General features: G+C 35.7%; 1 long non-coding RNA gene across 1 annotated transcript; it reads right to left on the bottom strand.

Moving 5' to 3' along the window:
* Nucleotides 1-11914: 11914 nt before the first annotated feature.
* Nucleotides 11915-15148, bottom strand: LOC144253254 (uncharacterized). The gene is made up of 3 exons (XR_013343247.1): nt 14955-15148; nt 14369-14476; nt 11915-12929 (listed from the first exon to the last, which is right to left on the bottom strand). It is a non-coding gene; the product is annotated as an uncharacterized LOC144253254 (long non-coding RNA).
* Nucleotides 15149-15900: the final 752 nt, after the last annotated feature.

A 15900-nucleotide genomic window follows, 5' to 3' on the forward strand; every position in this document is an offset into this window, starting at 1 on the left:
GTTATAATGAATAGAGGGTTGGCGGTATCTATAAAATCATAGATTTCAAGAACCCTGTTTCTTCTATTAGACCTACCCCTCACCCCAATAAAGAAAAAGAGATCAAAGCAGAAACAAAACAAAACAAGCAAAAAAGCCAAACATATAAATACAAAAATCAGTTCTACAGAATGAGCGCCATTTCTTTGTTTTAACAAAACAAAGTAAAAAATAATAATAAGAAGAAATATATAGAACATGGTTGTAAATGCAGAAATGAAAATTATCAATCAAAATGTCACCAGTGGTAATCATAAATATGACATATTTTATTTCCATTGACAATATGTAAATTGCTGAAACTTTCCCAACACTATCACAGCTCTTCATCTCCTCCACTTCTTATTATTGTGTTGTACAATTGAAATAATCAGATTTCTGGGAATACAAATACTATATATCATGGAAATAAATACCTTTCTAAATCCATTTACATATTATCAATAAAGGCAGATTGTTTGAATTTTTTATTTGTTATTTTTAGATAAACAGGACAGTAGAGTGTATTTTGAGCATGTTTAAATTTTGTAATAAAACAAAGCATATTTCAAGTAGCTTGTAACCTTGGAGAAGAAATATTTTTCTAGAAAATGACACTTAAAATATTTAATATACATTTCTTATATCTTAAAATTCCCAAGGAAAATAATTTCTACAAATTAAATATTATAAAGCTAACCTTGTTAATGGTTCCAGAGTATTCTGTATTCCATTTGCTATGAGTCCCAGCTGTAGGTATATGTATGTTTATATACATAGAAACCCAAATTCTCATGTTATATGATGTTAAACATATATATGAATTTTTATCATTTTTTGTGCAGATTTTCTATTTCTTCATATATTTCTTTCTATTCACATTTCCTTTTTGTGTTCAATTTCTTTGCCTTCATTTTTTCTGTCATTAAAATCAGTAAATATTAAAATTAGTAACTAAGCCATTAGTGAAAAGTTAAAGCCTTAGGAATTGCACAGCAAATATTAAAAATGATCTTCCTCCCCCTCCTATTTATCTCTTTCTCTTCCTCAGTAGGAGGGACTGTGAAAAATTGAGAGAACAGTGAAACATCAATTCCCAAAAGAGTTACTTTTCTCAAAGTGCTGAAAGTCAATTCAACAAGTATTTATTGAGCTTCTACCCTTGCCCTTGGGGATGCTGGTGATATAAAATCAAGAATTTTCCTCAAAGATAGCACTTGGTTCATTTTGATTTAAAACTGGAAGGCTAGAGAGTCTACTCAAGGTTGTAGTTGTTCTTCATATATAAATATTTTTCTATATTTCAAGTTTTTCCTGTACTGATACTGGAGTCTTAGAACCCTGTAATATTTTTTTGTATAAAAAATGAAACTTTGAAAATGGTTGTGCTAGGTAGGTTATCAACATGAAAATTAGCCAATGCCTTTAATGCAGGAGGAATAATTTTAACTTTGAGTAAGGGTGAACATTTCTGCTTTTTTAGATGGATATTTAGTAATTTTTTTTGTTTGTAGCTTAAAATGTATTCTTGTCTTTTAACTTTTTATTTTAATTTTATTTTGTTATCAAATATTTTGTCATGTCAATATGAGGAGAATTTAATTTGCTTATTCATTCAATAAGTATTTAAAGAGCATTTATACTTTTCCAGACATTGTACTACGTTCAGAATTTGGATATCATTTGATATATACCTGAACCTTAATTAGATCTTTGAACCAAAGGACTGAATTCGTGGGAGAAAGCAATGAAATTGCTTTTTCTTCTTTATCCTTTCCTATTGAAGAAAAGAAATTGGAAAAAGAAGAAATATGGAATATTTGGTTTGTTTTGTTCCAGCAAAAGCAATGAGAGAGTCAATAAAGGGGAATTAAGAAAATTAGGATTAGTCATATTTGAACAAAGACTCAGAATATAGAATACTGTAGTTAGTACAAAAAACCCAAAAAGAAAAAGAAAAATAACTAACACAAGGGAGCTGTGTATTGTATCAGTTGCTACAAGGACAATGCAGGTCATCTCCTGTTTTGCAGTTGGGTTAGAAGGAGAGGCCCTAAGAAACCAAATCCCCAACACAGAAGAGAATAAATTGAGATGGGGGCTCCCATCCCTATATACAAGTAAAAATAATCCCTTCTAACTCTATAAAATGTTTTGTGGTGCTTCTCTTAAGTTTTACCCCAGTGCTTCTATCCTACTATCAGGGAACTTCATTCAAAGAGACTGTTTTAATAGGAGTGAGGGCATTTAGAAGCATAATTTAAGATGGAAGTTGACAGAAGATGGGCAGAGGTTGGAAGATCTTAAAAAAAATGGATGATCCATGGAAAAGTAAAGGCATCTAGAGGAACTTTAGAAGCCAGGCAAAAGTTGGGAGAGTGCTTCTTTGTAGGAAGAGCACAGGTCTAGGGACACCAAGTTTGGTACCAAACTATTTCTTTACCCCATCTCGTCTCTGGTTACAAGTCTTGATTGGGCCTTGAGGTCTGGTAAAGACAGCACTGTAGGTGAGGAAATGAAGTACAAAGATATTCTCTGAAATCAGACTGCTTGGATTGGGATTTCTATTCCATATACTACTGGCATGACCTAAGTCAGATTTTTCAACTCTAGAGCTGTTTTCCAACATAAAATGAGTATAATATGGCATCTATTCCTCAGTGTTTTTTTGAGGGTATAATTAAATCTTTTTAAAAATATGACAATGTGCCCAGCCCCATAGTAAGCACCTCTTAAATGATTATTTATTTCATGTAGGTAGGAAAAGCATTGAGAACAAATAGGGCGATTTTTTTTTTCTCTTAAAAATTATAGGCCAGGTTTGACATAAGCAATAAGTGTTTAGATTTTGCACAATCTCAACACAAGCAATGTAAGATAGACTGTCTGCTCTTCTCATTGACAGTATTTCCTTGGAATTTATAGAATTAGGTTAAATCTCGACAAAGGAGCTATTAACTCAATTATTTATATAGGCTTACAGTAACAAGATATATAAATCTGAACTTGAGAATAGGAGTAAAAATTCTTTTTTTAAAATTTTTTGTTTTAATTAGTTATACATGACAGTAGAATGCATTTATGCACTTTGATACATCATGCATAGATGGGATATAATTTCTCATTTTTTTGAGCATACATGTTGCAGAATCATATTGGTCGTGCAGTCACATATATACATATAGTAATAATGTCTGTTTTGTTCTACTATCTTTCCTATCCCCACATTCCCTCCGCTCCCCTCCCATCACTTCCCCTTACATAACCTTAGGTAAAGCTATTCTTTTACTCTTTGAAAATGTGGACCACTGGAGATGTTCATGGTTGGCATTCATTCCAGTTTTAGTTATTTCTAAGTCAATTTATGTAACAAGTGTTAGAGGACTATATAAATTTTTGAAAACTGGCTAGAAGTTCTATTTTGAATTAGATAACTAGAGCTTCTTTGTGACTACTGAAGTGTTGGCTTATTAATGGAAAGTTTAATCGTATCCTTGAACTCTTTAAACAGATCTTTTATTTAGAAGCCTTTACATCTGTATGCAAGTAGCACTGAAGGATAATTTTGGGTTCATAGAGATGTAGCTAGCAGAGGAGGTCCTTGTGTTGTAGGTTTAAGAAGCTTGGAAAGCAGTAGTAAAATCAACTCTGCTGACTATTAATGTATTTGAATACAAATATTCCTTTTATATAAGTGTGATTAATGATGAGAAGAGGATAGCCTTTAGGAAAAAAAATAAAATAGAACTAACTCTAAGAATAGTAATAAAAGATAAACCAGTTCATCACCAACCAATACATCTAATATGTCAGAAAATAAATTTATGGTTCAGAAAGCTTTTAATCACAGTAATATACTATGTTTTATGTATATTTAGAAGAAAAACAATAGTTTTTAGGATTGTGTCCAAGAAAGAACTGTGATGGTAGCAACAGGAGACCAGGGCACCAAATCATTTCTTATTGTTCATGCCAAACCTGGGCATGAAGATGGGCACTACTTTGGAATTTCCCTGTGAGACTCTGTAATCTAAATCTCTTTATGGGAGGCACAAAATGCAAACATGGCTGGAACAAAAAACAAAAAAAAAAAAAAAAGAAAAAAAAGGGAGGATTTTGAACTGCCTAAACATTATATATCCAATTATGTGTGCTTGAAGATTGCTGATGTACTACAGGGCTGCTAGTTTCCCTCTGCCTATTGGTGATTACAAGTAAATGAGTTTTAGCAGACTCAAAGTGTTTGCCTCCCCAGTTTTTCAATATTGTTACAATAAGTAGATATTCAATTTATGACCTCACTTCCTTGGTTGTTCATACAAATTGAATTAGGATTGGAATAACATGTTATTACTACCAAACTGCTCTCCATTTTTACTAATAGATAAAAGTTCTAGAGTACAGAGCAGAAAGGAAAAGGGGGAATTATCAAGAAAATGGACATGATCTTTCTAATTCTTGTTAGTTTTTATAAAGAACTCATCTTCTCTGTCTCTGCGATCTTTCTTGAGATCTAACACAAATTTGTGATGTGTCTGAAGGAAGGAGAGATATACCCTTATATAAGAATGTCTTGCTGTGCATTTGTAATGAGAGATAGTGATTTGCTGCTATCTATGGTCACAAATAGCCAATTTCTGTTGCTGTTACTCAGAATGAGGAATGAATAATTTCATGCAGGTGAGGTCACAGTGGAAAAATAAGAGTAATCTCTCCCTATTCATTATATCAGAAATGTTTAGACTGTGGTTCTAACTGAGCATATAGAAACTGGGATGTGAAGGCATGCATTTCACCTATGAAGGATTTCCTGGTGCATGTCACCCCCCCCACCCCCACTCTTCTTTGTAAGGCAGTATCTAATTGCTACTACTCAGTCAGTTTAAGTACAAGCTTGCAAAAGAGTAAGAAAACCTGTGCACTTATTCCTGAAGAACCTCCTAAAACAATCTCACAGAATCATGAAAGAAATTCTGGGCCAGAAAGTGGGGCAGTATGAGACTCCAACTGTTCTAACCTAGAAGCAGATAGCTAACTCCCCCTTTGACTATTTTTCTCTATCTTCCACTAAACCTGAAAAGCACTCCCACTTGCTCTGCTGGTGGGAGTTATACCCAACTAATAAAAATGAAGTGTGCTGCTCAATTTATCTTGGCCCCATTATGTCGGAAGGCAGCTAAAGGTGAAAGTTAGTCCTATATACTGAGCCAGCATTGGAGGCCCTGCAATCTAGAGGGGGGAGCATTCAAAGGGCACTGTGAAACTCAATTTACAGAAATAGACTGAAAATTGCTACCAAGTGGCCCAGCAGACAATGCTTATGTGCAGCTATCACAGATCAGGTTGTTCAATTTGAGGAAAAAAGTTGTGTGGCATCAGGCAACCATGGTTTCTGGGCCATAGTCTCTGAATGCAGAGAAGTGTCCTATTCACAACCACCTGTCTTGATGAACCTGGTGCCAATATATGAGTTTTAAATACATCCTCTCTCCTAATCACTCTACACACGTTGCGAAATATCATCTCTAAAATGTGCAGGCTGGCATTAGCTACTCTCCTATTGATTTATAATTGATTCCTATTCATAAATATCCTGGCTAGATGTCCTGGAATGAAGTTCCTTAGACTTTTTTCTCATATGATATGTGAGTATTCTGCTGGAATCTTTATCAAGCACTTGGCTTCTGAACTAAGCTATTTTCATCTAGGATGCTGGGAGAATTTACGTGTCACATTATACCAACACCTTCTGGCCATGCATCTTATCCCTTTACCCCTAATAAAAATGTCTGAGTCTTATGTCCCAAGGAACTGTTCCAAAGCTTTTAAAGATGACCTTTAGTCTCATAGGTCAACTATTATTTGAGCTTCCCCAATTAATGTCTTCCTGGGAGGCCTTGTTTTGGAAATGACTTCTTGCCATTTTGACAGAATTTAGCTTTGATATCAAACCGATTTGCCCTCCTTCTGCTTTCTCAGCTACAAGGCACTTGAACTTTCACTCACATTTCTCTGCTAAGCTTCTGCTGACGGGCCTCTCTAGATACCATTCAGTAGGCTGACTGAAATATAACCTCACTCCAGGTCAAATGCCTTTAAGCTGAAAACCATTTCCAAGAAGGATGAAAATCTCAGATATTTCAAGTTTGTCTATTTGGCAGTGTTGAGATAAGAACAAAGACAGAGTCTTGTTTTGTTCTTTTTTTCTCCTTCTTCTTCTCCTTTCTCCTTTTTTTTTCCTGTTTAATAGTAGAGTGAAAGGAAAAAGAGTTCAAAGATACAGTAAATCTTGTGGCTATAAATCCTTGAAGCATACAATGATAAATAAGAATGGGACAAATTGAATAACCATTGTAATGATAGGTAGATGAAAAGTTAACAGAGATAATAAGGCAAAAATTAATTATTTTTCACTTAGTAAAAATAAAAACTTTCATTAATATTTGAGCTAATGTTTGAAACACGAACTCTTACTGATTTGGTAAATTTAGGCCATTTTAAAAAAAATATTGTTCACTGATGGGTATGAACAAAGCACACAAATTTATCTCTAGTGAGTTTTCAAGAGACAGCTTGCTAAATGGTTTTCCCCTTATGCAACTGTCTCAAAATTTTAACATTAGAATCTCTGCCCTATTCTAATCACCATGGTAGTCTAACAGTCTGTGGATTAAGAGAAAAGAGAGTGGTCATCACTTTCCCCTTTATACAATTGTTGAGTTTTAGCTAAAAATCATCTTTAAAAGCAGAGACATTTTCTTCTGAAATAATTCTGGCATTTTTACTGTATATAATCAGTTTCTTGGGATGGAAGACTCAGGCATGTTTACCACATAGGGATAATTCCTGGGGATAGAAGACTCAGGCATTTTTACTGTAGGTAAAGAGATGAGATAGATTGCCAGAGTGAAAGTATTCATGTTGAAGACATATAACCTCTCCTAGCATCCCTGAGGAAAATAACTTAGTTCCGAAGCTGGGAGATCAACAAAGACTCTAGAAGAAACCTGACGTATGTGAGTGATTAGCAACCACTGGCGGCACACCAAGCAGTGGTTAAGGGTCTTTATTTGAAGGGCATAATTTTGGTGAGGGTGAAATGCAGAGAAATGAAGGACAAACTCGGTCACAGTAAAGATCAGGAGCAGAAATGTGAACTATTTTTACTTAGTCTAATTTACTTTAGTTAGTCTGTCTTCTTTACAAAACCTCTGCACAGTTAACAACTCTGTTTTGTGTGCTGTGCACTGACTTCTTAAAAAGAGCACAATTTTTAGTGATGTTAAAAGATGGTGGCTTGTTTCCTGTTTTGAAGTCAAGAATATATTAGCTCACAGGAAGGGAGAAAAGGTATGCACAAACCAGAGACATAAAATATCTAGCTTGAGGGGTATGTTCATTCATTGAAACTCTCAGTATCAATACCTGTAGTGTAAGATGTAGTTGGAAAAATAACTATTTTAGATATTAGAGTTAATTATGTATCACTCTTTTAAGAAAAAAAAATCTGTCTTAAAGCATCATATAAATTACAATAGAAGCTGAGTGTGTTAGTTGAATTTTCATTGCTGTGAAAAAAATAACTGACAACAACTTAGAGGAGGAGATGTTTATTTTGGCTCATGGTTTCAGCAGTTTAGTTCATGGTGGTTGACTTCATTGCTCTGAGCCCAAAGTGAGGCAGCATACCATGATCAAAGGGCATGATCTGCTCAATTCATGGTGGCCAGGAAGCAGGGAGAGAAAGGGGAAAGAGCTCAGGGAAGATGAGCCCTTCCAGGATACACCCCTGGAGCCAGGCCCCACCTACCTGAAGTTACTACCCACTTGGTCCATTCACACTAGAATGGACTGATTTGGTTCCAGCTCTTACAAAGCAATCATTTCATCTCCCAATATTCTAGCATCAATACAGGTACTTTCGGGGGACCTCATATCCAAACTACAATGTTCTGTCCTGGACCCCAAAAGGTCATATCCATCTCATGATGCAAAATGTTTTGTTCATCTCTGAGACCCATAGTCTTAACATTGACAGCATCCTCTAGCATCCAAGTCCAACGTCTCACCTAAGATTCAAGACAAACTCTTGACTGTGGGCCAGTATAAAAATCCAAAGCAAATTACACACACACACACACACACACACACACACACACACATATATGTATGTAATTTATTTATAATTTATTTATATATAATTTATATATATATATATATATACACACACACAAATAACACACACACAGAGAGACACACACACACACACTAAACAGAATAAAGATTCCCATTTCAAAAGGGATGAATAGGAAACAGAACATATGGGACCAAAACAAGACTAAATCCAGTTTTAAAAGAGGTCTCATCATCTATCTCTGTGAATAGCATCTAAGACACATGGTGGTGAGACATGCTCTGTAAAAGCCTTGGGCAGTCCCACCCTTTGGGCCTTGCTGGTTGCAGTTTACATGACTTCTCTTTTTACTGTGGCTTTCTCTGTCGCCAGCAGCTTTGCCCAGCAGACAGTCCACATTACTGGCATCTTTTACTTCCTATGGTCTTTATTCTAATTTTGGCTTCACCTTCACAGCTCCAGGCATCATGGTCTCAGAGGCAACCTATAGGGATTTCAATGCTGCTATACTTTGTCTGGCCTCCTAGATCTTCCTTTGAAGTCTCAGTGAAAGCCTTCATGACCCATTAACTCCAGCATCCTGCATTCCTGCAGAACCGGCACCACACAGATGACACCTAGGTCTTGGACAGTGACTGAATCCCCTGAAATTCATGGCTGAATTACTTCTGAACTCTTGGGTTACTGAGCATAATGAAACAAGTTTCTTAGGTTCCCCTATGCAAGTAGGGTAACCCCACAATCTCTTTCAAGGGAATTTCTCCTTCTTCACTATTGAATTGGGTGTGATCTTGCAAATTCCTGAGATTCCCTCAAGGCATCTTTTGAATTGTCCTTGTCAACTGTCTCTTTAGTGGCTGTAATCTCTTTAACAACCATACTTTATGTGGCCCCAGTTTTACATGCACTTTTCTAGCCAAAGTATAGTTTTTAAAAACCTTTTTTTTTAAATTTAATTGATTTTATTTTACTTTCATGTATTTAAAATAAAATCAATTTAAAAAATCCTTCAACTCTGCATTCTGGTAGTAATTTTTTTTTTTTTTTACAGTAAATCTGGTTTAAAAATTCCAGTAAAATCGACAGCACTGCCTGAATTCTGTACTTTGCTGAAGTGTTTTCTGCCAGATTAATTAGCACATTACTTTTAAATCCAGTCTCATGGAAAGTCTCAGGGCATGGGAAAAGTGTAGACCGGTTCTTTGCCAGTACATAACACTTCTAGTCCAATTCCCAAAAGAACCCTCATTCTCCTCTGAAACTTCTTGGGCACATTCTTTAGTGTCTATAATCTGGTCTGAGCTCTGTCTAGAACCACCCACTAAGTTCTGCTTATATCATTCTAAAGCTTCTTTAGCCTGCATCTCCAAACTTTTCCAAACTCCTCCCACAAACCAGCTCCAAAGGCCCCTGAACCACATGGTCAGGTTAGTCATAGCAACAATTCCACTTCTGATATAAATGTTGCGTGTCAGTTTTTTGTTGGTGTGACACAATACCTGACAAAAGCAACTTAGAGGAGGAAAAATTCATTTGACTCACATTTCCAGAGTTTTAGTCTATGGTAAATTGTCTCCATTGCTTTGGACCCATGTTAAAGAAGAACATTTTGACTGAAGAACATGAGCATTGCTCACCAGCTCATGGGGGCCAGGAAACAGAGAGAAAGGAGAAGCCACTTCAGAAAGATGAGCCCTTCCAGAGCACACCACCAGTGATTAACCTTCTCCAGTCATGCTTTACCTGCTTATAGTTACCACTTACTTAGTCCATTCAAACTAGAATAAATCAATTAGTTTACATCTCTCACAACCCAACTGTTTAATCTCTGAACATTACTGCATTAACACATGAATTTTTGGGTTGCCACCATACTAGAATTTTAACTTCCTAAAAGCAGAATGAAAGGATGAAGATAAAGGGATCCTTTTATGAAAGTGATGAGTGCAGCTTCCTGTTTCAACAGAGAAAGACATCACATAAGTGACCTTGCCACAGGCAAGTTGGGAATTGTCTACATGGATGGCCTATGTCTTGATAAGACTGGATATGACCTAGAAAGGGGACTAGAAGGTCTCAGCTTGATTCTCAGGATGCCAATGTTTGTGTTACTCCTTTGATGCCTTCTTCATTTTTCTCTTAGTCTTAACTCTTGGTTAAGGTGATTTTTGCATTCATTGTCTTTTGCATTCTTTCAGAGGACATGGAAGACATGTGGCATCACAGTATAGTTGGGTATTAAATATTAGTTTAAGCACTAAATTGATAGTTATTTCATTTGCAAAAATATACTTTACCCTAAATGTCTAAAGAATATATCTGTGGCCTTAGGGGAGTATGCAGTTTGTGCTCAATTAATTAGCTTCCTAATTCACCAAATGGTTACACTGAACCTGAATAGAGATGAATTAAGTTTTCTGGGAATGCAAAAAATTTGAACACATAAAAATTTTCCTCAAGTCATTTACCATCCACCTGAGGATATCCAGTGACAAATCACCAAACAAGAAAGTGATTCAGGACCTGTCACAAGTTAGAAGAGATGAGGTTTTCATTTGGTTTAGTTTTGTTTTGGCTACCTCCTGTGTATTTAATGAGAACCCTTCTATTACACATCTTTCCAAAAGATCCCTTTCTTGAATTAGTGCTTATATTTCATGTCATTTACAAAATATCTCATTACAGATATATAATTATATTAGAAAATTTAAAAAAATAATGATACCTTCTATTCTGGGATGTTGATCTAAATTATTTAAGCTTTGTTCTTTGATTCTATTGATCATAGAAATGTTATAATCTGACAGTTTGCAATGTCATACTTTTCTTTAATGAGACCGAATGGCTCTGAGTTGAGTGCTTTTAAGCATTTCAAGTTGGTTAAAAATAAGTATTTAAAATGCTGTGGAGAAAGAAAATCAGGTTCTATAGGTCTATGTAAAAGCTAAGAATCATCTTCTTCCCAAGTATGCCTATTAATTACCTGGCTGTGCTTCCTTTACATTTATAAAAACCTGGTTTAAAGAGCACACTGTGGGATGTTTATAAGAACAGACATCGATTTTACTAGGCTTTCTTTACATAGTTTAATTGTTTGGACATAAATATCTTTCTTTTGAAATTGTTTCTGCCACTGTGATTACCTCTTGCAAAAGAAGGCAATTATTCTCATTTACCATATTAAGGCAAAAATCAGTGTATTTAAAATGATTACATCTTTTAATGAAAATGTATTCCCACAAGAGATGTGATTGAAGTAGTCTCTTCACATCACTTTACCTTGTTTTTACTGAGAAAAATCTTAAAAAAATGACAAACGTTTTTTACTTAATGTAGGTAGCATTAATTATGTCTATTTCCTTGTGTTTTGCCTCATGGCTTCTGGATGATAATTTATGCCTGAGGTCAAGGATGTAAGAAAGAAACAAAAAGAAAGGAAGAAAAAGAAGGAGGAAGGAAAGAAGGAAAGAAATAAACAAAGAAGTAGGATATAAAGATAAGTCTAAGAAAGAATGACCTTGAAAAACAATACTTCTTTTACCTTGAGAGCCCACATGGAGATAGACCTTATAGCTGAGCTAAGTATGAACAGATGATGTGTAAATGTGCCATTCATACTTTGAGCTTACTAGTTCACCTCTCCCAAACTCACATTATCATCCTTGGAAAACACCTGTGACCTTTATTTTTTTAAAAAAACTGATTACTAATAATTTAGAAAGTATTTTATTTTATTAAAAGCACAGTTGAAATGCTGTCTTTTTGTTTCCTAAGTTGTACAATTTTCCAAATATGAAAGAGTGTGTTCAGGAACACAGTCATTGTGTTTTACTTTTGAGACCTCTCTTTGAATTTTTCTAAGGCACAGTTAGTCTAATTTTAACCTTTAATTTCATTGAGTAGATAATCATCTTATAACCACAAATACCATACCAATTTCTTGCCAACTTTTCCCACCTTTAACATATCATCATTGATGATTATTGATCTGAGGCTCCTGCATCAGAGTACTTAATTAATTTCAAACACAGCAGAATATTTTGGGATTTTATATTCAGTATCCCATTGATTTCTTGTCTTGCTAGTTTTAATCAGATTTGGGAAAAGGGAAGATTATGTCAGGGCTGTCTACTCATCTACTGGTTAAAAATTTTATAAGCTCAATCATTAGGAAATGCTTCATTTGAATAATGTATCTAAGCCTTGAAGTGATCAATTATACACATTGAGCATTAACATGATAATATTTCGTTCAAACACCAGATAGAATGTATGCTCTAATGAACAGATACAGCATGCATCTCACATGGCAATTTAAATGCAAAGAGTATTTTTTTAAGTATATAATCGGATCTTTGTTTCACATCTCCACATGATTCACACAGAACTATTTTGGGGACAGACTCCCACATCAAAATGTCTAATACACATCTGAAATCCATAGTGGCTTGGTATAGGTTTCTGTTCTTTGCCTTAATGATAATCCAAACAGTCAAATTCATCATTTCAAACTCTGTTCTTGAAAGGCAGTCTTTTGAAAGAATATACCTGCAATTGCTGTTTTGTGGTACAACAGTGACAACCAGTGGCTGCTGAATTTCATTTTAGGCTGACAATTTATTACAGACTTAATGTAGATGAACAAGGAACTGTATTTAGCTTTCATAGCCAGCACACAGGAATAGCTGCCTTCTTGCTCATCTTCATCTCATTTTTTACTAAAACGGGTAGATATCTACCATCTGTCTGGTTGCGAAATCTTTTTTTAAGTAAATATCTGAAAGGTAAATTAAAATGGTTTTATTAAGAAATCCCTGCAAATGCTAACAAAAGGGAGGTGACTAAGAGATTCTTGGTACGGTCCATTCTATATAAAAAAAAAAAAAGCCAAATTACTGGTTATTTTTTCTTTTATCTGCAAGGGAAAGAAAAGAACTACTAGGTGTATGTAAAAAGCAGGTCAAAGCACTCCATGGGCAAACAGTTGGGGATTGTACAATCACTCACTACCTGCATAGCCCAGATTCGTCTTGTCTTCCTTCCTAAAAGGCCCATTATTCCTTTCAAATGGAAGGTTTAATGGAGTAGAGCTTTGCTAGATGTAATGACCTGAATAATGTGGAGTTCACCTCTGGATTATGGAGTTTTAGAAACTCCAAACATTTAAAGCTAATGATTTAATCCCTGTATTCATCTTAAATTTCTTCACATAGCTTTCCTTATACATTCTCGACAGTCTCTCTGAGACACAGCAATCTGGAAAATTCCCTCACCCCCCTTTTTTTCCCCACTAACGTCTATGACATTCCTACTGTGTCTCAAACTGTCATTTCTTCTTCTTCTTTTTTTTTTCCCTTAGCATAGCTCCAAACCTTCATTTCCTCCTCACTGGCACTGCTGTAAGAGTGCTTATGGCAAATTTGCTTCTGTAATCATAACTTGAACCCATCTGGGGATGAGATTGGCTACAAGCTTAGTATTTCCACTTAACATATTCATGATTAGCATGCACAGAAGGAGTAGAATTAGGATGAATGTTTTTGGAACAGTACAGATAAATCCTCATAAATGTAGTACAACAGCTCTGGAAACGCACAGTGCGGAAATGTAATGAAGCTGAACTCTGTAGAGAGTTTGGTATTCTCAGTACCATTCCTCTCCTAATGAACTCATTTAGATTAGAAAATGGATTTAATATTTTATTGGAATTAACCTGAGCCAGTAAAGAGGATTACAATTTCTTTCCATAAATATAGTGATATTACAGGGTGAGGTAGCATGTTACATGAATATTAAGCACTTTATGAACATTGTCATGGAGCCAAAGGAGTAAGGTGATTATATTTTAATATAGTGGTACTGTTCTTACAATAATTAAATTTGAATAGCAGTAGAGGGATATTTTTAAAAGATGTAAATCAGAATTTTGTTGCTTTTCAGAGCTACAATGCGGCTATGATTAAAATGAAACTCAAACTAGAACAAGTAAGTAACTGGCCTCAGCAAAAGCTGTGTTTTCCCAAGTGGGAAATAAATAAAAAAACTTGGTAAGAGAAAGAAGACTAAGACTTTCAGTTTCACTAAAGAGAAATATCAACCCCCACTAATCAGAAGAAAACAGTTTATTTATTTGTCTCTGACTACTTTGGTAGATAAGACAATTAAGGAATAAAGCACTCCTGTATTAGGCTTGGGGTCTTTTTCCTTTGTCCTCACCTGTTTATTTATTTTAGCTTAAATTCAGTCTTGTTCTTTTTGCAGTATGAGTGGATAGTTTTCTCATTTGTCATATGAAATTCATATAAGATTCACATAGAGTCTAGTCTGTAAAGGAAAAAAGAAAAACAATTGCATTATCCAAGGATATGTGCTCTGTCCCACCAACAATATCCTCTAGCCCCAAGGTCCTTCCAACCTTTAATTTTGGTAAATCTTAACTGATGGATTACAGGGAAAGGAGCTAATATCATACTTTATAATCTTAAAGAAAAAAAAAAAATAAACTGCAACACGAATCTGATCTAGCCTTAAACAAAGGGCAAGTTCTGGCCCTGGAGTGCCATTTCTACCTACTTTGTAAAGTCAGCTGCTGTGCATATGTGCACCGGAGCGTTCACTGATTTTACAGGATAAGGTGCAGTGAGCCCTGCGTGCTGGAGGCCGAGGTTAGGTGCAGAAAGTGCAGAAAGCTTCTGGTTAAAGCGGAACACGCGCTGCAAAGTTGTTCAGGCATGTACCCAGACTGAGTTTAAGAAAAGCCTCACCCCTCCTCCATCCACCTCGGGCAGTAAAACTTTCTTGCCTTTTTTGAGCAGAGACTTGTAAGGGGCTCCTCTCTGTGTGGTTTGCAGATTTCTCTTCAACCCCTGTATGCAAAGAGGTCCAAAATGGAAGCTCTTTTAAGCTGCAGTCACACTGGAGCTTTGAGGTAATGCCATTAAACTGGAGCTAAAGAAAATCAGCTGCTTGCTGAGTATGTGTGTGGAGGAGGGGAACAGGCCCCAAAAATGAGATGTCAGCAGAGCGCTGAGCAGCTGGTGAAACTGCAGAGGGAAGGCTGGTGCAAGCTAGCAGGGGAAGACCTTCCAGGGGGAACTGCAAGAGTACTGATGAAGGAAAGAGTGCTGGGGAGCCCCTGTGGGAACCAGAGGAAAAGAAGACAGGAGGGCAGGGCCGGGGAAAGAGGACTAGGAGAAAATATTGTCAGGAGCTTGGAATCTGCTGACTTTATAAAGATCCATGATGAGCCCTTTGGTTCCATTTCTTTTTCATGTATTTATTTTTCTCACTAAGTATTGTGTCATCCATTTCTCTATTTTATTAGTTAGAAGGGTGACATGTTGAATACACTTTTTTTTTTTTTTTTTTTTTTTTTTTTGCCACAATTAGGCCAAGCATTTGTCTCCTTAGTGCAGGGGTAGACAGGTAAGGGTGGATAGAGGTGGCACAGGAAGTTATAAGTCATGCTGCAGAAGTAAAGAAAGAAAGATACTCAGAAAATCCTGAACTTTTTATATTGCCTAAAAGAATAAGGCAGTGAGATATACAAAGTTTTAAGGGAGGCAAATTATGTTGGAAAAGGATTTTCTAAATTTCTTTATCAATATATCAGTGGTTAGCCTTGCTGACAGTTCAAAGAGCTCTCTGGATATAGAGAGGATACGTCTTTGAGTCTGGGTCCTTTGTTTTGTTAATAGAAAAAGATATAGGAGAAATAAATGGTATGCCAACAATCTTCATATCCCTGA

Source organism: Urocitellus parryii, chromosome 2, assembly GCF_045843805.1.
Source record: "Urocitellus parryii isolate mUroPar1 chromosome 2, mUroPar1.hap1, whole genome shotgun sequence".
NCBI classification, from domain to species: Eukaryota; Metazoa; Chordata; class Mammalia; order Rodentia; family Sciuridae; genus Urocitellus; species Urocitellus parryii.